Here is a 26,485-nt window from a genome sequence, read left to right as displayed (position 1 = left end):
TTGTTAGGTTATTATTCATCCCACTGGCACTATCGTTTGGGTCAGTGGAAGGAATAGTTGTCCAAGGGCCATATGATGGCAAGCAAAGGGCCACATCCAGCCCGCTGTCCACAGGCTCAGGGGGCGGGGCACCATTTAGTGAAATCTATTGCATAATAATATTAATAATGACAAGTTCAAGACTGAACTTACCAAATTATTTGGCCACAACCCTCTTCATGTTGGCCAATCCCATTTTATCCTATAAACTGCTATCCAAGGTGGACATCTAGGTTGATTTGTGTTTCCTTGTTGTTCCCCATATTATTGAATATAACTGAATTTACTTTTTTTTTTTCTGTAGACGATTGAGTCTATAATATGACAGATGAATATACATTTTTTTACTGTGTTATCCTCAAAGTGCTATCACGTTGCCTGCACGCGGCCTAGAATTTCCTGTGGCTAATAAAAGCATTCTTCTTCAGGTGTATGGGACGATCTCGTTCGGGTGTATTGGACGATCTCGTTCGGGTGTATGGGACGATCTCGTTCGGGTGTATGGGACGATCTCGTTCGGGTGTATGGGACGATCTCGTTCGGGTGTATGGGACGATCTCGTTCGGGTGTATGGGACGATCTCGTTCGGGTGTATGGGACGATCTCGTTCGGGTGTATGGGACGATCTCGTTCGGGTGCATGGGACGATCTCGTTCGGGTGTATGGGACGATCTCGTTCGGGTGTATGGGACGATCTCGTTCGGGTGTATGGGACGATCTCGTTCGGGTGTATGGGACGATCTCGTTCGGGTGTATGGGACGATCTCGTTCGGGTGCATGGGACGATCTCGTTCGGGTGTATGGGACGATCTCGTTCGGGTATGGTTGCCACCTCATCCCTTTAAACCCGAACACATATTAATTACACAGGTTCTGTGGCTGATTAATGTGGTAATTAAACTCACTTGGTGCCTTATTTGCATTTAATTAGCCCCAGAACCTGTGTAATTTAAAGGGATGAGGTGGCAACTCTACGTTCAGGTGTATGGGACGATCTTGTTCGGGTGTATGGGACGATCTTGTTCAGGTATATCGGACAATCTAGTTCGGGTGTATGGGACGATCTCGTTCAGGTGTGTGGGACGATCTCATTCAGGTGTATGGGACGATCTTGTTCAGGTGTATGGGATGATCTTGTTCAGGTGTATGGGACGATCTCGTTCGGGTGTATTGGACGATCTCGTTCGGGGGTATGGGACGATCTCGTTCGGGTGTATGGGACGATCTCGTTCGGGGGTATGGGACGATCTCGTTCGGTTGCATGGGACGATCTCGTTCAGGTGTATGGGACGATCTTGTTCAGGTGTATGGGACGATCTCGTTCGGGTGTATGGGACGATCTCGTTCGGGTGCATGGGACGATCTCGTTCGGGTGTATGGGACGATCTCGTTCGGGTGTATGGGACGATCTCGTTCAGGTATGGTTGCCACCTCATCCCTTTAAACCCGAACACAAATTAATTACACAGGTTCTGTGGCTGATTAATGTGGTAATTAAACTCACTTGGTGCCTTATCTGCATTTAATTAGCCCCAGAACCTGTGTAATTTAAAGGGATGAGGTGGCAACTCTACGTTCAGGTGTATGGGACGATCTTGTTCAGGTATATCGGACAATCTAGTTCAGGTGTATGGGACGATCTTGTTCAGGTATATCGGACAATCTAGTTCAGGTGTATGGGACGATCTTTTTCGGGTGTATGGGACGATCATGTTCAGGTATATCGGACAATCTAGTTCAGGTGTATGGGACGATCTCGTTCGGGTGTATGGGACGATCTCGTTCGGGTGTATGGGACGATCTCGTTCGGGTGTATGGGACGATCTTTTTCGGGTGTATGGGACGATCTCGTTCGGGTGTATGGGACGATCTCGTTCGGGTGTATGGGACGATCTCGTTCGGGTGCATGGGACGATCTCGTTCGGGTGCATGGGACGATCTCGTTCGGGTGCATGGGTCAATCTCGCTCGGGTGTATGAGACGATCTCGTTCGGGTGTATGGGACGATCTCGTTCGGGTGTATGGGACGATCTCGTTCGGGTGTATGGGACGATCTCGTTCGGGTGTATGGGACGATCTTTTTCGGGTGTATGGGACGATCATGTTCAGGTATATCGGACAATCTAGTTCAGGTGTATGGGACGATCTCGTTCGGGTGTATGGGACGATCTCGTTCGGGTGTATGGGACGATCTCGTTCGGGTGTATTGGACGATCTTTTTCGGGTGTATGGGACGATCTCGTTCGGGTGTATGGGACGATCTCGTTCGGGTGTATGGGACGATCTCGTTCGGGTGCATGGGACGATCTCGTTCGGGTGCATGGGACGATCTCGTTCGGGTGCATGGGACGATCTCGTTCGGGTGCATGGGTCAATCTCGCTCGGGTGTATGAGACGATCTCGTTCGGGTGTATGGGACGATCTCGTTCGGGTGTATGGGACGATCTCGTTCGGGTGTATGGGACGATCTCGTTCGGGTGCATGGGACGATCTCGTTCGGGTGCATGGGACGATCTCGTTCGGGTGTATTGGACGATCTCGTTCGGGTGTATGGGACGATCTCGTTCGGGTGTATGGGACGATCTCGTTCGGGTGTATGGGACGATCTCGTTCGGGTGTATGGGACGATCTCGTTCGGGTGTATGGGACGATCTCGTTCGGGTGTATGGGACGATCTGGTTCAGGTGTATGGGACGATCTCATTCAGGTGTATGGGACGATCTCGTTCGGGTGTATGGGACGATCTTGTTCGGGTGTATGGGACGATCTCGTTCGGGTGTATTGGACGATATCGTTCGGGTGTATGGGACGATCTCGTTCGGGTGTATGGGACGATCTGGTTCAGGTGTATGGGACGATCTCATTCAGGTGTATGGGACGATCTCGTTCGGGTGTATGGGACGATCTCGTTCGGGTGTATGGGACGATCTCGTTCGGGTGTATTGGACGATCTCGTTCGGGGGTATGGGACGATCTCGTTCGGGTGTATGGGACGATCTCGTTCGGGGGTATGGGACGATCTCGTTCGGTTGCATGGGACGATCTCGTTCAGGTGTATGGGACGATCTTGTTCAGGTGTATGGGACGATCTCGTTCGGGTGTATGGGACGATCTCGTTCGGGTGCATGGGACGATCTCGTTCGGGTGTATGGGACGATCTCGTTCGGGTGTATGGGACAATCTCGTTCAGGTATGGTTGCCACCTCATCCCTTTAAACCCGAACACAAATTAATTACACAGGTTCTGTGGCTGATTAATGTGGTAATTAAACTCACTTGGTGCCTTATCTGCATTTAATTAGCCCCAGAACCTGTGTAATTTAAAGGGATGAGGTGGCAACTCTACGTTCAGGTGTATGGGACGATCTTGTTCAGGTATATCGGACAATCTAGTTCAGGTGTATGGGACGATCTCGTTCGGGTGTATGGGACGATCTCGTTCGGGTGTATGGGACGATCTCGTTCGGGTGTATGGGACGATCTCGTTCGGGTGTATTGGACGATCTTTTTCGGGTGTATGGGACGATCTCGTTCGGGTGTATGGGACGATCTCGTTCGGGTGTATGGGACGATCTCGTTCGGGTGCATGGGACGATCTCGTTCGGGTGCATGGGACGATCTCGTTCGGGTGCATGGGTCAATCTCGCTCGGGTGTATGAGACGATCTCGTTCGGGTGTATGGGACGATCTCGTTCGGGTGTATGGGACGATCTCGTTCGGGTGTATGGGACGATCTCGTTCGGGTGTATGGGACGATCTCGTTCGGGTGCATGGGACGATCTCGTTCGGGTGCATGGGACGATCTCGTTCGGGTGTATTGGACGATCTTGTTCGGGTGTATGGGACGATCTCGTTCGGGTGTATGGGACGATCTCGTTCGGGTGTATGGGACGATCTCGTTCGGGTGTATGGGACGATCTCGTTCGGGTGTATGGGACGATCTGGTTCAGGTGTATGGGACGATCTCATTCAGGTGTATGGGACGATCTCGTTCGGGTGTATGGGACGATCTTGTTCGGGTGTATGGGACGATCTCGTTCGGGTGTATTGGACGATATCGTTCGGGTGTATGGGACGATCTCGTTCGGGTGTATGGGACGATCTGGTTCAGGTGTATGGGACGATCTGGTTCAGGTGTATGGGACGATCTCATTCAGGTGTATGGGACGATCTCGTTCGGGTGTATGGGACGATCTCGTTCGGGTGTATGGGACGATCTCGTTCGGGTGTATTGGACGATATCGTTCGGGTGTATGGGACGATCTCGTTCGGGTGTATGGGACGATCTCGTTCGGGTGTATGGGACGATCTCGTTCGGGTATGGTTGCCACCTCATCCCTTTAAACCCGAACACATATTAATTAGACAGGTTCTGTGGCTGATTAATGTGGTAATTAAACTCACTTGGTGCCTTATCTGCATTTAATTAGCCCCAGAACCTGTGTAATTTAAAGGGATGAGGTGGCAACTCTACGTTCAGGTGTATCGGACAATCTAGTTCAGGTGTATGGGACGATCTTGTTCAGGTATATCGGACAATCTAGTTCAGGTGTATGGGACGATCTTGTTCGGGTGTATGGGACGATCTTGTTCAGGTATATCGGACAATCTAGTTCAGGTGTATGGGACGATCTTTTTCGGGTGTATGGGACGATCTTGTTCAGGTATATCGGACAATCTAGTTCAGGTGTATGGGACGATCTTTTTCGGGTGTATGGGACGATCTTGTTCAGGTATATCGGACAATCTAGTTCAGGTGTATGGGACGATCTCGTTCGGGTGTATGGGACGATCTCGTTCGGGTGTATTGGACGATCTCGTTCGGGTGCATAGGACGATCTCGGTCGGGTGTATTGGACGATCTCGTTCGGGTGTATTGGACGATCTCGTTCGGGTGTATTGGACGATCTCGTTCGGGTGTATTGGACGATCTCGTTCAGGTGTATTAAACGATCTCATTCGGGTGTATGGGACGATCTCGTTCAGGTGTGTTGGACGATCTCGTTCAGGTGTATTGGACGATCTCGTTCAGGTGTGTTGGACGATCTCGTTCAGGTGTATGGGACGATCTTGTTCAGGTGTATGGGACGATCTCGTTCAGGTGTATGGGACGATCTTGTTCAGGTGTATGGGACGATCTCGTTCGGGTGTATTGGACGATCTTGTTCAGGTGTATGGGACCAGGGCCGATCCTAGGGTCTCTGGCGCCTGGGTGCAGAAATATTTCTGGCGCCCCCCACATGGCCGTGGTCATCTTACCAACTCCTCCCCTTTACAAATGTTTCTATGGCAACGACTCAAAAACAGAGATGCTCCCCTAAGAAGTCTTTGTTACCCTGGGATCCTCCTGTGAGCTTTTAACAATAAAAAAAATACAGGAAGAGCGTACACTAATGAGACCTGGAGGGGAGTCTCTCTGATGCACACAGAGAGGGCTTCTGTTAGAGATTCTGTTAGAAAGAGCCCCCAGACATATTACAGGAGATGGTCAGAGACGGTAGTTATGATACAAGAGACGGTCAGAGACTGCAATCATAGAACAGAAGATGGTCAGAGACTGCAATCATAGAACAGGAGATGGTCAGAGACTGCAGACATACTACAGAAGATGGTCAGAGACTGCAGACATAGTACAGGAGATGGTCAGAGACTGCAGACATAGTACAGGAGATGGTCAGAGACTGCAGACATAGTACAGGAGATGGTCAGAGACTGCAGACATACTACAGGAGACGATCAGAGACTGCAGACATGATACAGGAGATGGTCAGAGACTGTAGACATAATACAGGAGATGATCAGAGACTGCAGACATAGTACAGGAGGTGGTCAGAGACTGCAGACATAGTACAGGAGACGGTCAGAGACTGCAGACATGGTACAGAAGATGATCAGAGACTGCAGACACACTACAGGAGATGGTCAGAGTCTGCAGACATGGTACAGGAGATGGTCAGAGACTGCAGACATGGTACAGAAGATGATCAGAGACTGCAGACACACTACAGGAGATGGTCAGAGTCTGCAGACATGGTACAGGAGACGGTCAGAGACTGCAGACATAGTACAGGAGATGGTCAGAGACTGCAGTTCCTATGGACGTTAGTAGATAATGGCCGATCGGCCCTCTCACCTGACCCAGCGATACAGCAACAAAGGTTCCTCTGATCAGGAGTCAGCTCACTCTATATTGCCCATGGCGACTCTGCTGGGTGGAGCCCAGATCTGTATTCCTGCAATGACTCCATTCCTTTCTCCGCCAGGGATGGCGCCAGGCTATGTGGCTTTCCCTCTGGTGGTGCAGGGCAGCGGGGTTCTCTCTCTGATGGTGTTCCCTCAGCACTGCCCTCTCCCTCTGGAGTCCTGGGTGTACTTCCCTGAAAGCTTTCCCGGGCTCCTGTCTCTCTCTCTCTCCCATTCAGCTGAGCATGCTGTGTGGGCTGCAGTTTCCATGTTACAGTGGGGCTGCCAGTCCTCGAGACTACATGTCCCACAATTCTCTTCTATGCTCCTTTTTCTATTCTATTTCTTCCCTGGCTGATATGAAGGTGGGGGGAAGATACATAGTGGGCATAGTGGGCAGCTGTGCCCAAAAAAATCAAAACGCACAGCAAAAGATCAAAAGCATACTGCATAGGTGTGTACACCAAGCCTTATGCTGGCCACACAGATCAATTTTCAGACAAAAAATCTTTGTACATTCGCTAAATGAAAGAATGTTGTTTGAAATTTTCATTTGTTTTCAACATTCTGTTTTAAAACGAATGTCATTTCTGAACGAAAACCACAAACAATGTCTGAAAATTCCTTTGACCAAGAAGTTTTCTATTATTTCTAAATTTTCCCATCACTGTGGTTGAAAACGAACATCGATTTGACCCCACTAACGATTAGAAAATCGAACGAACGTTCTTAAAATTATTTTTTTTTCTTGAAGGAAAACATTGTTTTTGTATGGCCAACATATAATATATTACAGTTCTGTTTGAAAATCTGAAAAACAATCGTTAACTTTTTTTTCTTTTAAATAAAAACAATTTGATCTCTGAGTCTGATGATATTTTCTAGATTCAACCTCTAATAGTATATACAGTATATCTCCTCTAATAGTATATACAGTATATCTCCTCTAATAATATACTGCATATACTATTAGAGGAGATATATACTATTAGAGGAGATATACTGTATATACTATTAGAGGAGATATACTGCATATACTATTAGAGGAGATATATATCTCCTCTAATAGTATATACAGTATATCTCCTCTAATAGTATATATCTCCTCTAATAGTATATACAGTATATCTCCTCTAATAGTATATATCTCCTCTAATAGTATATGCAGTATATCTCCTCTAATAGTATATACAGTATATCTCCTCTAATAGTATATATCTCCTCTAATAGTATATACAGTATATCTCCTCTAATAGTATATACAGTATATCTCCTCTAATAGTATATATCTCCTCTAATAGTATATACAGTATATCTCCTCTAATGCCCCGCACACACGGTCGGACTTTGTTCGTGAGATCCGTGAGAATAATCCTGATGATTTCAGGAACTTTCTCCGGATGACGGACCCCGTATTTCACCATTTGTTGGCTTCGCTGACCCCCTATATCAGCAGGCAGGATACCTGCATGAGGCAAGCCATCACTCCGGAGCAGAGGTTGGTCGCTACCTTACGGTATTTGGCCACAGGGAGAAGCCTGCAGGACCTCAAGTTCTCGACAGGCATCTCCCCCCAGGCTCTTCTTTGTGGACATTTACTGCTTGTGTTTGTTTGAGCTGACTCTGACAGAAATGTGTGGAGTGCAGAAAATGTCGTGATTGTGTAACCTTATACAAAGCACTGTTGGCTGGTATTTACTAAATGCAAAGACACTTTTCACTACAAGTGCACTTGCAACTGCACTGAAACAGCACTTGTAGTGCAAAGTGAATTTCCCCTTAGGAAATTACCCCCATTTTCTCCTAAAACAACAATTACATCACCCCAAAGGTGTTGTAGTGTTGAGACAATAATCCACACATTCTTGATGAACAATCTTTTTAATACCTGCACAATCACATGTGCATTTACCAAAGGTTTTTCTGACAAACCAACATGTTTGTTGTATAACAATTTTTGTGGTGTCATTATCCAAAATCAAAATGTCCATTTTATAGAAAACAGGCCTGTGTAAAACCCACAAGAAAGACACAAATCTTGATCTTACAAAGTTCACATTTGGTAGAACTGGAAGGCAATATCAGACATGAGTATTTAGGAACTGTGTTTGATATTGCGTTCAGATGGGGGGAAATCACCCCTGGAAAAGCCAAATTTGGAAGATGCCCACAAATTTCCCAATGTCAACATGTGCTATCTGCCATCACAGGGGATCAAGGGACGTGTTTTGGGGGAGAAAGCCCTTCCTCACCGCTACTTTATAATTGAGGAAGGGGTTGCACCCCCAAAACGCGTCCATTGATCTCCCGTGATGGCAGATAGCACATGTTGACACACTGTGTGCATCCTCCAAATTTGGCTTTGGGAAAAATCACAAAAACATTTCGCACATTGTAGCAGACAAAAGAAGAAAGTGATTTGGAGGGGTTTTAAACTCGCCCCAAAACATCCATGATGTTTTTATATTTTGGAATAACATCATTGATGTTTTGCTTGATGTTTTCCAATTGTAAATTACACCCCATGATCTCCCCGATCAGGATCTGGGCACTTTCGGATGTGAAAGGATCTGGATCCACAACCTCACGATCACCTAAAAAGAGAGGAACCCAAAATAAATTAGTTTTTAAAAAAATGCCGCAATCCATCTCTTATCTGAGCCTGTGGTTGCAGACACTCACCTGTTGTGGTGACTACTTCCACCACGTCTTCTTCCTCCTGCTCATCTTGTGTTGGGGGGATTTCCCCTTCTTCCAGAGGGGGGGGGGCTCTGGTCTCCTCGGATGAGGGGTGTCCTCCGAGTCTTTTCTCCCCTATGTAAAACAAAAATGGTATAATTAGCACACAGATATTTGATGTCAGAACTATAAAGATGAAACATTGCTTGCAAGTGGGGTACAATTGTCTATTTTAGCCGAGTTCCAAGATGTAGCTTTTTTAGTGCCCTTTGTCAAGCTGCAATACTTTACCTGTTTAGTACAAGCTTCACAGATGTAGCCCCCCCTATAGTATACACTGGAGCACCTGTGTGGCCCCCCTAATAAAAATGGTGTTCTTGTGTCCCACACTATAGTGCTCCAGTGTCAAGATGTGAAAACAGCTGCTCAGTGTCCTCTCCTTACACACAATCTAGTTTGCATTTCATTCTAGTAACAAAGCCATCTACACAACACAATTCTTTGAAGACAAGTATAGGGCGTCAAAATGGTGGCCAAATGCATATGGCCTAAACAATGGTATTTTATTGTCCGAAATAACAATGTGTGATCCGAACGAATAATGTGCCCATGAACATGAAAGTTGCCATTTTAAACTGTACAACAGTTCCTAAAAGCACATGGAGCAGCACGAACGTAATAATTATAAAGAATAGGAACACAGCACAACTACTTACTTTTTTGCAGCACTCTCCGGATCTTTCTGTACTGCTCATGTTCTCGTAATTTCAGGTCCGACCACCGCTTCCTGAGCTGATCTTTCGATCGTCGTACCCCGAATTTCCGGTGCAGACTCCTGACCACTTTCGCCATGATCTTGGCCTTTCTGACATTGGGGTTGGGGTAAGGCCCATACTTTCCATCATAGTCGGCCTTCTTCAGGATGTCCACCATCTCCAACATCTCCCCAAAGGACATATTTGAGTCCTTTAATCTCCTTCTGGATCGGGACGTTTCAGGCTCCAGCCTTTCCTCCTCCTCCTCCTCCTCGTTGCTGTACTTAGCACTATCCTGCTGTCTCTCCGCCATGTGCTCTTCCTCCACTGCGCCGAACGAAAAGGGGCGGGGAATAGACTAGAAAGAACGTCAGGGGCGGGCGGAGTTATACGCATGCGCAGTGTGTATAAATCGTAACGCGCATGTCTTACGTACGATCTGTGAGCGGAGGAAGGAGCATCGGAGACGCCGATCGTGCTAACGAAGGTAGGATCTAAACTTGGGCCTATAATGCTTCGAAATGGAAGCCTATATTGTAACAAGATTAGGGGAGTTTGGCCTGACATTAGGCTTTGTCTTGTGTTGTGTCTTACAGAGAAAATGGATGGGTTCAACGACCACAATTTCCTGCCCCTGTTCATAGACAAGTACAGGGAGCTGCCCTGTCTGTGGCAAGTGAGACACCCCCACTATAACCACAAACAGAAGAGGCAGGCAGCGCTGGAGAAACTGCTGGAGTTGGTGAAGCCGGTGGTCCCCACAGCAACCATCCCTTATTTGAAAGCAAAAATTGGTGGCCTGAGGAGCACTTATCTTAGGGAGCGCAAGAAGGTCACAGATTCCCAGAGGTCCGGAGCTGCAGCAGATGACGTTTATGTCCCCAGGCTCTGGTACTATGAGAGACTGCGATTTCTGTCAGACCACACTGAAGTCAGGGAATCCCTCTCCACTCTTCCTTCCACGCTTCCTTCCACCCCAGCTGAGGCTTCCGATGTCCAACCTGGGCCTTCCAGCCAGGAAGAAGTGGAGGAGCCCAGCTGGAGTCAGGTATAGCATTCTTCTACAGATTTCTGGTCAATAAATAAATGATGTTTATTAGATGTTATTATTGATCACTAATTGCTGATTAAAAAAAGTGCTTTACATATCAATAGACAGTAGTGGGCACCCAAAATTGGGAAAAGAATGAAAAATGCTGGGCTCAGAAGGATAGTCTGTTATATTTGTTAACATTCAATTTGCAGCAGTCAGGAGGTGAAAATTGTGTGTGATTGATGAATAAAAAACTAAAACTATGTCCCTTTTTCATACACAGGAAGACCTCAGCCAGGAGGAGGCTGTGGAATGTGGCAGTCAGGAGGAGGCGGGGATTATTAGTGTCAGCCAGGAGGAGGCGGGGATTAGTGGCAGCCAGGAGGAGGTGGGGCTAAGTGTCAGCCAAGAGAAGCCAGGGACAAGTCGCAGCCTGACTGAGTCTCAGGTCCCTCCCCTCCGCCTGCCATATAAACGAGCCAGGAAGGCCACTCCGAGTCCCGTGCAGGATTCAGCGTACAGGCTGATCCAGGAGGCTTCGGCGTCCCTCCGAACCTTCCCCAGCCCTGAAGAGGCCTTTGCCTGCATGGCTGCCACAAAATTGCAGGGCATGCAGGAGGGTCAACGCAAGATCTCTGAGGACCTGATTTATAAAGTCCTTCGTAAGGGGTTGAGTGGGGAACTGACACACAAGACGGATGTCATTGAGAGGAACGATCCTCCTCCTCCTCCTCCTCCTCCTGCTGCCACAACTCCACCACCACAGCCAAAGCCTGTAAGGAAGCGTGGAAAGAAGACCTGAGAGTGATGACCCTGGGTTCAGTCTGGTCTGACAGAAGATGCAGTCTCTCGTATGACCACAGCCTGGGAACACAGATGTCATCTGCTGCTTTCTGGATCTCTGGGACTTCTGGACCAGACTGCCCTCCCTTAGATAAGGACTCCTCAGGCCACCAATTTTGCTTTGAAATAATTGATGTGTGCCCTCCTGGGGGTCCAAGGCTTCGCCCACTTCTGCAGTTTCTCCAGCGTTGCCTCCCTCTTTGTTTATAGTTGTGAGCCCTTAATAAAATTTTTTTAGGGAAATTCTACTCTCCTGTGTGTGTTTTCATCCAAAAAGGACAGTTTGTTGGTGATGATTCAGGTACATTTCTAAAGTACAATGTGAAATTAACAAGGGACAACAACACCAAACAATCTCCTACAGATTAAATAGAACAACATATTAGTGGTGTGGTGGGAACTTGTCACCAAAAACACACAAACATTTTCGGGAGTACAAATCAAAATCACCAAAAAAAAAATAAATAAAAAAGAGAAACACAAAAAAAGAATCTACATTAAAGTCCAAAAATAAAAAAAAAATGTTGTTGTCAGATGTGAGAAATCTAAATATATTGAGGGAATCCCGATAAATAGTAACGAAATAAGTTTGTGAGAAGTGTGTGTGAATATGAGCATCAAAACTACTTAATTCTTGTCACATTATAAAGAAGAAGAGAGTGCGCTGTATTAAACCATTTTGAACATTGCAGCGTGACGAAAGTGCTGTATCCATTCCGAACGCTACGTTTACCAGAACGAGCTGTCCCGTGTCGGAATTTCTTCTGAGCATGCGTGGCACTTTGTGCGTCGGAACAGGCCACACACGGTCGAAATTGACGCGATCGGATTTTGTTGTCGGAAAATTTTATCTCCTGCTGTCCAACTTTGTGTGTCGGAAAATCCGATGGAAAATGTCCAATGGAGCCCACACACGGTCGGAATTTCCGACAACACGCTCCGATCGGACAACGTCCATCGGAAAATCCGACCGTGTGTACGGGGCATTATAGTATATACAGTATATCTCCTCTAATAGTATATACAGTATATCTCCTCTAATAGTATACATCTCCTCTAATAGTATATACAGTATATCTCCTCTAATAGTATATACAGTATATCTCCTCTAATAGTATATATCTCCTCTAATAGTAAATACAATATATCTCCTCTAATAGTATATACAGTATATCTCCTCTAATAGTATAGATCTCCTCTAATAGTATATACAGTATATCTCCTCTAATAGTATATATCTCCTCTAATAGTATATACAGTATATCTCCTCTAATAGTATATATCTCCTCTAATAGTATATACAGTATATCTCTTCTGTCCGTTATTCTCAGAGTGGATTTAAGATTTTACTCCCTAACCATACAGTTGGTTATTTATATTTACCACTGCATAGAGATATTTAAGAATAAATTGCCTTTTTTAAATACTTTACATATTACCCGCTTCCTGACCAGAGCACTTTTTGCGATTCGGCACTGTGTCGCTTTAACTGACAATTGCACACCAAATGTTCCCACAAATAGAGCTTTCTTTTCGTGATATTTGATCTCCTCTGCGATTTTTATTTTTTGCGCTATAAACAAAAAAAGAACGACAATTTAGAAAAAAAGCAATATTTTTTACTTTCTGCTATAATAAATATCCCCAAAAAATGTATAAAAAAACTATTTTTTTCCTTAGTTTAGCCTGATATGTATTCTGGTAAAAAAAAAATCGCAATAAGCGTATATTGATTGGTTTGCGCAAAAGTTATAGTGTCTACAAAATAGGGGATACATTTATGGCATTTTTTATTATTAATTTTTTTTATTAGTAATGGCGGCGATCTGCGATTTTTATTGTGACTGCGACATTATGGCGAACACATCGGACACTTTTGACACTATTTTTGGGACCATTGTCATTTATACAGCGATCAGTGCTATAAAACTGCAGATTACTGTGTAAATGACACTGGCAGGAAAGGGGTTAAACACTAGGGGGGCAATCAAGGGGTTAAGTGTGTCCTAGGGAGTGATTCTAACTGTGTGAGGGATGGGCTACTACTCACATGACAGCGATCACTGCTCCCTATGACAGGGAGCAGTAGATCTCTGTCATGTCACTAGGCAGAACAGGGAAATGCCTTGTTTACATAGACATCTCCCCGTTCTGCCTCTCCATGACACAATTGCGGGACATCAAGTCTGCGGGCACGGTCACGCTGTACGCGGTGGGCGCGTGCCCAATAGCCCCGCAAATTAAAGGGGGCGTACAGGTACGCCCATCTTCCCACTGCTGCCATTGCGCCGACGTATATCAGCGTGCGGCGGTCGGCAAGTGGTTAACTAAATTATACACCACACTTTTTTAAGGTTATTAACTGATTAATCGAAACAAAAACGGCCAACTAATCGATTATGAAATTAATCGTTAGTTGCAGCCCTAGATGAAACCCATGACTGGAAACCTGCCCAATGCCTTCCCCCCTCCTAAACACAAGCACAGAAACCATCCTTCTCCTCATACTGCTCCTGTATCTACTGAACCCTCACAGGGACAGCGTATGAATATAGTGGGCCCTGAGACCCCAGGAAACTCTCCTCCTACGCCTGCTGCTGTTTCTCCAGTGCCCTGTCTATAATGCCAAGTAGTGATGGGCTCGGGGTGTGTTCGGACTGAACCCGCCAGGAAGCCGTCGCTGCACACCGCCAATCCTAGGCAGTGAGGCATTTTCTCGACCAGCAGCTGCACATACACGCGCTGCCTATGATTGGTGGTGTGCAGTGGCGGGTTCAATCCGAACATGCCCGAGCCCATTCCTAATGCCAAGTAGTGTCTACTCCAGCAGGAACGCCACAGGAATAGTGGCACTGATGCCTGCATTGTCAATGCTCCAGCTGGAATCGAGTTTTCAGCCTACGCCCCACTGTAGCTGATAGAGGAAAAATGCCCAAAGGGCCGGATACCCCTCACATCTTTGTAAATATTTTATTCTATCATTTCATGTGACAACACTGAAGAAATGACACTTTGTTACAATGTAAAGTAGTGAGTGTACAGCTTGTATAACAGTGGAAATTTGCTGCCCCCCTCAAAATAACTCAACACACAGCCATTAATGTCTAACAAAAGTGAGTACACCCCTAAGTGAAAATGTCAGAATTGGGCCCAATTAGCCATTTTCCCTTCCCGGTGTCATGTGACTCAGTGTTACAAGATCTCAGGTGTGAATGGAGAGCAGGTGTGTTAAATTTGGTGTTATCGCTCTCACTCTCTCATACTGGTCACTGGAAGTTCAACATGGCACCTCATGGCAAAGAACTCTCTGAGGATCTGAAAAAAAGAATTGTTGCTCTACATAAAGATAGCCTAGGCTATAAGAAGATTGCCAAGACCCTGAAACTGAGCTGCAGCATGGTGGCCAAGACCATACAGAGGCTTAACAGGACAGGTTCCACTCAGAACAGGCCTCGCCATGGTCAACCAAAGTAGTTGAGGTCACGTGCTCAGCGTCATATCCAGAGGTTGTTGTTGGGAAATAGACGTATGAGTGCTGCCAGCATTGCTGCAGAGGTTGAAGGGGTCAGCCTGTCAGTGCTCAGACCATACGCCGCACACTGCATTAAATTGATCTGCATGGCTGTCGTCCCAGAAGGAAGCCTCTTCTAAAGATGATGCACAAGAAAGCCCACAAACAGTTTTCTGAAGACAAGCAGACTAAGGACGAGGATTACTGGAACCATGTCCTGTGGTCTGATGAGACCAAGATAAACTTATTTGGTTCAGATGGTGTCAAGCGTGTGTGGTGGCAACCAGGTGAGGAGTACAAAGACAAGTGTGTCTTGCCTACAGTCAAGCATGGTGGTGGGAGTGTCATGGTCTGGGGCTGCATGAGTGCTGCCAGCACTGGGGAGCTACACTTCATTGAGGGAACCATGAATGCCAACATGTACTGTGACATACTGAAGCAGAGCATGATCCCCTCCCTTCGGAGAATGGGCCGCAGGGCAGTATTCCAACATGATAACGACCCCAAACACACCTCCAAGATGACCACTGCCTTGCTAAAGAAGCTGATGGTAAAGGTGATGGACTGGCCAAGCATGTCTCCAGACCTAATGAGCATCTGTGGGACATCCTCAAACGGAAGGTGGAGGAGTACAAGGTCTCTAACATCCACCAGCTCCGTGATGTCTTCATGGAGGAGTGGAAGAGGACTCCAGTGGCAACCTGTGAAGCTCTGGTGACCTCCATTCCCAAGAGGGTAAAGGCAGTGCTGGAAAATAATGGTGGCCACACAAAATATTGACACTTTGGGTCCAATTTGGACATTTTCACTTAGGGGTGTACTCACTTTTGTTGCCAGCGGTTTAGACATTAATGGCTGTGTGTTGAGTTATTTTGAGGGGACAGCAAATTTACACTGTTATACAAGCTGTACACTCACTACTTTACATTGTAGAAAAGTGTCATTTCTTCAGTGTTGTCACATGAAAAGATAGAAGAAAATATTTACAAAAATGTGAGGGGTGTACTCACTTTTGTGAGATACTGTATATGAAGTTGACATATCCTAAAGAGATCACTCCTTGACACAATGGGGGAGATTTCCTAATACTGGAGCACTTAGGCACCGAACCTTCTCTGCCAGACAAATCACACTGAAAATGTGTCCTCAGTGGTGACCCCGCCGAACCCCACAGCTGCCAGAATGAGGAAGATCGCATGAAGAGCGCCAACCTACAAAATGAGTCCAAGGAACCCTTAACCACTTCAGCCCCGGAAGGCTTTACCCCCTTAATGACCAGAGCATTTTTTGTGATTCGGCACTGCATCGCTTTAACTGACAATTGCGTGGTCGTGCGACGTTGTACACAAAAAAAATTGAGGTCCTTTTTTCTCCACAAATAGAGATTTCTTTTGGTGGTATTTGATTACATCTGCGGTTTTTATTCTTCGTTCTATAAAAAAAAAAAAAAAAAAAAAAAAAAGAGACAATTTTGAAAAAAAAAACTATATTTTTTACATTTATTTTTTTTAAAACAAATTTCTTCATCAGTTTAGGCCGATGTATATTCTTCTACATATTTTTGGTATAAAAAATAAAAAATCTCAATAAGCTTATATCGATTGGTTTGCGCAAAAATTATAGCATCTATAAAATGGGGAATAGATTTATGGCATTTTTATTATTATTTTATATTTTTTTTACTAGTAATGGCGGCGATCTGCGATTTTTATCGGGACTGCGACATTGCGGCGGACAGATCGGACACTTTTTTGGGGACCAGTGACATTTATACAGCGATCAGAGCTAAAAATAGGCACTGATTACTGTATAAATATCACTGGCAGGGAAGGGGTTAACACTAGGAGGCGATCAAGGGGTTAACTGTGTTCCCTAACTGTAGGGGGGGGGAGCTTACTGGCACATGACAGAGATCACTGGGAACAGGAGATCCCTGTCATGTCACCGTCAGAACGGGGAACTGCCTTGTTTACATCCCCGTTCTGCCTGTGTACAAGTCAATCATGGGCCGCCGGAGAACATTGAGTCCTCCCAACCCACGGGCACTCCCCCGCAGCGAGAGCGACCGCGCGCCCACCCGCAACTGAGCCCGCGCGAGCTGTTGTACAGCTACGACGATTCGCACAGGAGGGCCATTGTGCCACCGTCAAACGGCGGCGGCTGGTCTCAAAGCGGTTAATCGTTCATCAAATGACCAAAAAAAAAAGCAGAAATACAACAACATGCTTTGGAGGTCTGAACTCCCCTCCCCCATCCTTATACAATGGGAGAGATTTACTATAACTGGAGCACTCAGAATCGGGTGCAGTTGTGCATGGGAGCCAATCAGCTTCCAGGCAGGGCTGGTGCAAGGATTTTTGACTCCCTAGGCAAAACCTCATTTTGCCCCCCCCCCCCGGCTCCACCCCTGACTCCACCCTCTTTGCCCTGCCCATGTATACCCCACCTTTTTAATAAGGTGCCCATCAATGCAGCCTTCCAGTGCCCATCAATGCAGCCTTCCAGCGCCCATCAATGCTGCCTTCCAGTGCCCATCAATGCAGCCTCCCCAGTGCCCATTAATGCAGCCTTCCAGTGCACATCAATGCAGCCTCACCAGTGCCCATCAATGCAGCCCCACCAGTGCCCATCAATGCAGCCTTCCAGTGCCCATCAATGCAGCCCCACCAGTGCCCATCAATGCAGCCTTCCAGTGCCCATCAATGCAGCCTTCCAGTGCCCATCAATGCAGCCTTCCAGTGCCCATCAATGCAGCCTCACCAGTGCCCATCAATGCAGCCTTCCAGTGCCCATCAATGCAGCCTTCCAGCGCCCATCAATGCAGCCTTCCAGTGCCCATCAATGCAGCCTCACCAGTGCCCATCAATGCAGCCTTCCAGTGCCCATCAATGCAGCCTTCCAGTGCCCATCAATGCAGCCTCACCAGTGCCCATTAATGCAGCCTCACCAGTGCCCATCAATGCAGCCTTCCAGCGCCCATCAATGCAGCCTTTCAGCGCCCATCAATGCAGCCTTCCAGTGCCCATCAATGCAGCCTTCCAGCACCCATCAATGCAGCCTTCCAGCGCCCATCAATGCAGCCTTCCAGCGCCCATCAATGAATATTTGCTTGCTTCCATTCTTTCAGGAGTCAGGACACAGACACATTCCTCTGCCGCTGCTGTGCCTCTGACACTATGTATGAACGGAGCGGCAGCTGCCTGCTGATGCTGAGACTTATTTGCTTGCTGCAGAGAGAAGAGAGTAGGAACACCGGTGTCCGGGCACCCTAGGCAGCAGTGTGCCCTAGGAGGGTGCCTAGTTTGCCTAGTGGTAGCACCGGCAATGCTTCCAGGTTTTATTGTCCAAGCTTAACTGAACAAGCTGAAGATAGGAGCTGATTGGCTCCCATGCACAGTTGTACCAGATTCTGAGTGCTGCAATTTAGTAAATCTCTCCCATTGTTTTAAGGAGGGGGGAGGGGAGTTCAGACCTCCAAAGCATGTTGTTGTTTTTCTGCTATTTTTTTTGGTCAGCATATTTTCATGAATGGATTATTGGTAAAAATGGGCCTCCAATAGTTCCGGCTTCCTGCGGAATGTCAGGGCTGGCTCCTCCCTCCGACTCTTTGGGGGCGGATCTGACACTTTGTATATCATCTGCTGGAAGATTGAGGGGGAGGGGTCATTTAACGACAGCGTGACCCCAAAAACCCGATACAGATCACTTCCTGCCTCTGGAGACACCGGCTCAGCTATCATGGGACTTACAGGGAAATGTTACACGGCGATGATAGAATTATCAAATTTAGTTTTATTTATTGGAATTAGAGGTGTAAAAATCATCTGAAAAGGGAACCCGGACTCTTTATATTGTGATGAGATTTTGTAATAAAGATGATATGGGAGGAATATGATAATGACTCCGGATTGGTGTATGTGCACGGCCAGGATGATGATAAACTGTAATTGTGGAGTAATTCCACGACATCGATCGATGACAAACCCCTCCCCCCTGTCATTCCCCCACAATGGAGAGCTGTGAATGGGCCCTACATTTTATTTTATTTTTCTATGAATGGATGAGAGGTATAAATGGGTCTCTTATATCTGCCTGGAGTCCTGTTTTAACACTGAACTCCAGGCAGACATCTAAATACACAGATTATTTACCTGTGACAACCCCCTCAGAAATTACATACATGACACATGGGTCAGTCACAGATTATATACATGACACATGGGTCAATCACAGATTACATACATAACACACGGGACGGTCAGAGATTACATACATGACACACAACGGTCAGAGATTACATACATGACACACGGGACGGTCAGAGATTACATACATGACACACAACGGTCAGAGATTACATACATGACACATGGGACGGTCATAGATTACATACATGACACACGGGACGGTCAGAGATTACATACATGACACATGGGACGGTCATAGATTACATACATGACACATGGGACGGTCATAGATTACATACATGACACATGGGACGGTCAGAGATTACATACATGACACACGGGACAGTCACAGATTACATACATGACACACGGGACGGTCAGAGATTACATACATAACACATGGGACGGTCATAGATTACATACATGACACACGGGATGGTCAGAGATTACATACATGACACACGGGATGGTCAGAGATTACATACATAACACACGGGATGGTCAGAGATTACATACATAACACATGGGACGGTCATAGATTACATACATGACACACGGGATGGTCAGAGATTACATACATGACACACGGGATGGTCAGAGATTACATACATGACACACGGGACGGTCAGAGATTACATACATAACACATGGGACGGTCATAGATTACATACATGACACACGGGATGGTCAGAGATTGCATACATGACACACGGGATGGTCAGAGATTACATACATGACACACGGGATGGTCAGAGATTACATACATGACACACGGGATACATGAGAAGGAGATGGCACCCCATTGGTCAGCATAGAGGAGCCTGGAAAGTAATGCACCTCCAGGAACTCCTCCCTCTTCCAGGCCACACCCCCATTTGGCTGCTCTGGTTGGGTCTATTCTGTGACTGATCGATATTTCACCAATAAAGCTTTCTATACTTTTCTTACCTATAATATGGTTGTCCCTCCTCTTTTTTACCTATAATATGGTTGTCCCTCCTCTTTTTTACCTATAATATGGTTGTCCCTCCTTTTTTTTACCTATAATATGGTTGTCCCTCCTCTTTTTTTACCTATCTTGGTGACATCTCTTTGTCCCAACCATGTTTTGATTATACAGTAACCTGCTGGTACTGGACGTGATATCCCGTCTGATAGACGAATGGCTCAGAGCTGAAGTATTACTTCTTATCTTTCTACCATCTCGGTGGTGAGGACTCAGGAATGTTTACATTGTGTTTAATTACACCTCCATCCCGCCCACTCAAGCAGCAGCCTGCAGGAGATAGGCTGGGAACTTGCAGGGGGTGGAGACTCCAGTGTCTGGCATTTATGGGGTTAATGGTTTCCATGGAAATCATCACCTCGGCTTGTTTACCTTCTACCGTCTCTGAGCCGCACATGCGCAGTAGCTGCAGGGAGGATTTCATGCTTTTCCTCCTGTGAAGTCACGTGGCCTCGTTCTGACCGTTACGTGCAACACGTGACTGCTGCAGAGAGCGACCTAACGGCTCAGGTGGGAGTGGGCGTGATCAGCGCATGGGACAGGCGTGACCAGAGGATGAATAGCCAATCAGGAGCTGGAGGCTGGAGCCGTTACACTGGTGACGTCACGGCTTGATCAGATAAATAGCCGAGCGGGGAAGGGAGCGCGTCAGTCTGAGGAGAGCGGAGAGGAGGAAACATCTCCACCACAGAGCTCCGGAGGGAGGAGCCATTGTCCGGACTACATCCGGGTCACAGCGTGTCTGTGTGTCCGGGGAACCTGCCTCCTCTGCTCAGCCTCTGAAGAACTACAACTCCCAGCAATCTCTGTCCACATGAGGAACTACAACTCCCAGCATGTACTGTGTAAGCAATGGGGGTTCAGCTCCCAGCCTGGAATAGGATGTTACAGGACTACATATCCCAGCATGATTTCTTCTATAGATGTACTACAAGTCCCAGCAATCTTTACATACCCCAGCCTGCTACCCTCCCCCTCCTCAGGGGTAATTGCACCCCACCATCCTCTCCCACCACAGGTGGTGGGTCCCCTCCCCCCAGGATGGGGGAGGGCTGGTCGGGACTGGGGAGGTGCAATTCCCCCTGAGGAGGGGGAGGGGCCGGGGAGCAGACTGGGGTATGTAGAGATCACTGGACCTGTAATATCTCCATAGAGAAAATCATGCTGGGATATGTAGTCCCACAGCATCTTATTCCAGGCTGGGAGCGGAACCCCCATCACTGACACAGTGCATGCTGGGAGTTGTAGTTCCTCATGTGGACAGAGATTGCTGGGACTTGTAGTTCCTTTAGAGCCTGAACAGAGGAGGCAGATCACACAGACACGCCGTGACCCGGCTGTAGTCCGGACAATGGCTCCTCCCTCCAGAGCTCTGTGTGGGGGATGGTCCCTCCTCCCCCGCCCTCCACACACTGACACCCACATCTCCACTCACCTACCACAGAGGGTGGGGCTCCAATTGCTCGCCCTCCCCCACACACGGGGCCGATCCAGGAAACATCTCCACCACAGAGCTCCGGAGGGAGGAGCCATTGTCCGGACTACAGCCGGGTCACATCGTGTCTGTGTGTCCGGGGAACCTGCCTCCTCTGCTCAGGCTCTGAGGAACTACAACTCCCAGATTGCTAGGACTTGTAGTTCCTTTAGAGCCTGAACAGAGGAGGCAGATCACACAGACACGCTGTGACCCGGCTGTAGTCCGGACAATGACTCCTCCCTCCAGAACTCTGTGTGGGGGATGGTCCCTCCTCCCCCACTCTACACACACTGACACCCACATCTCCACTCACCTACCACCGAGGGTGGGGCTCCAATTGCCCGCTCTCCCCCACACACAGGGCCGATCCAGGAAATATTCGATTGTCTCTCGGGGGATCAGGAAGGAATTTTTTCCCCAACTGGAGCATGTTATATCATGCTTTGCTGGGGTTTTTCGCCTTCCTCTGGATCAACTGCCTCACAACCCAATACACCCACTCTTCTACCACCTAGAGGGGACGCTACCACCCCGGGCATGGGGTGAGTGTGGCCAGTGGAACTTCCCCCCAAGTTTCATCTGCCCTCACTCCCCCATGCCCAGCATACTGGTAGTACCCCCTGCCCCCACCTACACCCACCCATCTACCACCAAGAGGGGATGCTACCACCCTGGGTAGGGGGTGAGTGTGGCCAGTGGAACTTCCCCCCAAGTTTCATCTGCCCTCACTCCCCCATGCCCAGCATACTGGTAATAGCACCTACACCCACCCATCTACCACCAAGAGGGGACGCTACCACCCTGGGTAGGGGGTGAGTGTGGCCAGTGGAACTTCCCCCCAAGTTTCATCTGCCCTCACTCCCCCATGCCCAGCATACTGGTAATACCCCATGCCCCCACCTACACCCACCCATTTACCACCAAGAGGGGATGCTACCACCCTGGGTATGGGGTGAGTGTGGCCAGTGGAACTTCCCCCCAAGTTTCTGCCCTCACTCCCACAGCGTATCCCCTGCTCCCACCTACATACACTCATCTACCACCAATGGTGGCAATGCCTCTTAGGTTCCACAGAAAATGGGGTGCCTTGCCGTGGCTCTGTGGCTTATGCATGCATTTGTAAATGTGTGCAACTAAACCCCTGTCTTTGACACATACTGCTCAACAGGACAGTTTGGTTGGTCACAGGCTGGTCGGTAAGTTGAGTGTGGAAATGTCTTATTTTTTATGTGTTTGCCTTTGCAATGCTCCTTGCTGCAGTGACCAGTTACAGGTGGGGCAGGTAGTAACCACTTTTTTGTACCAGCAAGGGTGGCAATACCTCTTAGGCTCAGCTACACCCACTCATCTACCACCAAGAGTGGCAATGCCTTTTACTGTAAAGTGTTTTCTACATTTGCAATATAGTCCCATCTATGGGATTTTTTTATTGGATATTGTAATAAAATTTGACTACTATTACTTAACAATACTGGTGTCGTACTGTTACATTTGTATATAACTGTGTTCTTTAGGGTGTTTGCTTTATGTAAACAGATGGGGATGGGGATTCCATTTGGTTTTTCCGATCCGCCCACTGCCTGATTGAAAAAAAAAAAATACACTTCTATGGCCAACCTTAAGGACTTTAGCAGCCCATAGATTATGCAACTTTCTTTCACACAATGGGTGAACGGAAAGAAAATTGCTTGATTTCCCCCATCAACACAGATGAGGGAATCCCTCTCATAGTGCTATTGTGTTTTGCCAGCGGGGTGCTTTCCCTGCTGGAAGAAGAGAATGATCACTGCCGGCAGTAATTGCCTGAATAAAAATCCCACAGACTGGTTGTACTGAAGTCAATCGATTTCAGTACAACCAGCCTGTCCATGGATAGATTGAATCTCAGGCCTGTCCCTGCTGAACCAGCCGAGGTTCAATCCTTCTGTGGCCAGCTATAGATTGTAAGATCCGAGAGGGCTGATATGAATGAGCAATATTAATGTGTAAATTGTCGGCATTATAGAAATACTTGTGATAAATAAAGTACATTTATGTTTTAATAAAATCCGTAAATTGAAAAGTTGTAGCTGGTGACTGGGTCTCTTTATAGGATATTTAGTGAAAGCAATAAAGAGTAACAATCTTATGTAGGGACAAACCTGCAACTAAACATATATATAGAGTTAGGGCCGCATTTTACAGAGGAGCCTTGGTGGGGCGCTGCGGCTTCCGCATAGATTTGCAAATGAGTGCAACAAAAGCCTCTGTTTTTACCCTGAATTGTTAGAAACGACAATTTGTTTCTTTTGCTGGCTTGCTGGTAAGTCTGCTGGGAATTTTTTTGCCTATATTGTGCAACCTCCTTCCATGTGCAACCATAAAAAGACAGAGAGGGCGCCCAGACCTAGTGCTTTATCCTAAAACCATCCCTTTATTAATATAAAAAGTGGTAAGTATTATACTCACAAGATGATAAATGTATCAAGCACATCACATAGTACACCCTCATCCAATCCACATTGCATCATATGGTAGGAGAAGGTGCAGATCCAATACGCTAATGCATTTCGAGGACTAGCTTCTTCAGGGCTCTGAGGAAGAGGCTAGTCCTCGAAACGTGTTAGCCTATTGGCTCTTCACCTTCTCCTACCACATGATCTGATGCAATGTGGATTGGACGACGGTGTACTATGTGATGTGCTTGATACATTTGTCATCTTGTGAGTATAATACTTACCACTTTTTATATTAATAAAGCGATGGTTTAAGGATAAGGCTATTTTCACATTGGGACCGCGTTAGCACTAAAGAGCTGCTCGTTTTAGCAACACTTTAGCGCTGTTTAATCGGCGCTTTTCGGCCGCTAGTGTCCCTGATCACTGCCACACCAGTTATATGAGGACACTGTACTGCACTGGTTACAGTATGTAAACAAAAAAAATGGGGAACATTGTTTTTTCTTCATTTCTTCATTTTCCAAAATATTGCAACAAAAGATTACGACTTCAAAAAACCCCACTGTGCCTCTTACTAAATACCTCAGACTGTCTACGTTCCAAAAGGGGGGTCATTCAGGGGGTATTTGTACTGTCCTGGCATTTCTGGGCCTCAAGAAATGAGATTGGCTGTCGGTACATCAGGATTGATCCATTCTCAGATAGATATCCCATAGCTTGTGGACTCTCTAACTTTCCTACAGACTAAATAATATACACTGATTTGGGTTATATTCACCAAAGAAATGTAGCAGAATACATTTTGGCCTAAAAATTATGAAGAATTATTATTTATTTGTTCCGTTTCATAACAGAAACAAAGAAAAATGTGTTTTTCAATATTTTCGGTCTTTTTTTGTTTATATATTAAACAAACAAAAAAAAACCCAGTGGTGATTAAATGCCACCAAAAGCTCTATTTGTATGAAAAAAAAATTATAAAAATTTAATTTTGAGTACATGACCGCGCAATTGTCATTCAAACCGTGATAGCACTGAAAGCTGAAAATTGGCCTGGGCAGGAAAGGGGTGAAAGTGTCCGGTATTGAAGAAGTTAATGAAAAGAAAAACAGTAAAATGGATCCCCTGCAGCTGACCGACCCCCCCCTCCCCCAGAAACAATAGACCCCCTCCCCCAGAAACAACAGACCCCCAGCAAGAACAGAATTCCAGAAACAATAGATCCCCCCACCAGCAACAATAGATCACCCCTCCAGAAACAATAGACCACCCCCCCAGAAACAATAGACCCCCAGCAACAACAGAACTCCAGCAACAATAGGTCTCCCAGGAGCCAGCGTCAGTAGACCCCTCCCTCAACAGTAGATCCCTCCGAGCAACAATAGAGCCTCCCACCAGCAATAAGCCCTCCCCCACTAGAACCAATAGGTCTCCCAGGAGCCAGCATCACTAGACCCCTCCTGCAACAGTAGATCCCTCCCAGCAACAATAGAGCCCCCACCAGCAATAAGCCCCCCCACCAGAACCAATAGTTCTCCCAGGAGCCAGCATCAGTAGACCCCTCCCTCATCAGTAGACCCCTCCCTCAACAGTAGATCCCCCTCAGCAATAATTGAACCCCCAGCAACATAAGACCCTCCCAGTAACAACAGTTTCCCCGCCAACAATAAACCCCCCAGCATTATCCCCTCTGGATAATAGATCCCCCAGCAGCCAGCATCAATAGACCCTCCAGCACCCCATGGAATTACATACATACAGCGCTGGAGGTGCCGGACTGCGCTTCCCTGTATTAACACTGAATAAAGCCCTGTGCTTCGGGTGGTGTGAAGCCTGCCATCTGGGAAGAGACGGGGCCCCGATGGCACCATTATTACATTTTATAGACATAGAAAACGATCTTCTCACTCCGCTTCCTCAGCAAACCATAAATGTGGTTTCTGCTGACCGTCCATTCACCAACCCATCCTTAGACACACACATTGTACTACTCCCCGAACCACACCAAGATATGATGCATTGCAATATTTAGCCACCTATTTCACGCATCAACCAGTTTCCGACCGCCCCATACCAGTTTTACTGCTACAGGGCAGCCGCGCTGCGCAAGATCACGTACATGTACGCGATCTGTGTTCCCGAGCCGGGGGACGCGTGTGCCCGCCAGCCAGGGGTGCTGTGATTGGCTCCAGCACCGATCAGTCTTCAGGTCCAGGCCAATCATTTTTGCCCTGGACCTGCCGATCGGTTCTGACAAATCACAGAACAGCATGTGCCTGAGCTTATATAACACAGGCACAGGAAATGACGGCCTCTTCTCTCCTGGAGCCCTTT

The sequence above is a fragment of the Aquarana catesbeiana genome, linkage group LG04 (assembly GCF_042186555.1).
Source record: "Aquarana catesbeiana isolate 2022-GZ linkage group LG04, ASM4218655v1, whole genome shotgun sequence".
Taxonomy (NCBI): Eukaryota; Metazoa; Chordata; class Amphibia; order Anura; family Ranidae; genus Aquarana; species Aquarana catesbeiana.
This window is presented reverse-complemented; position numbering follows the sequence as displayed.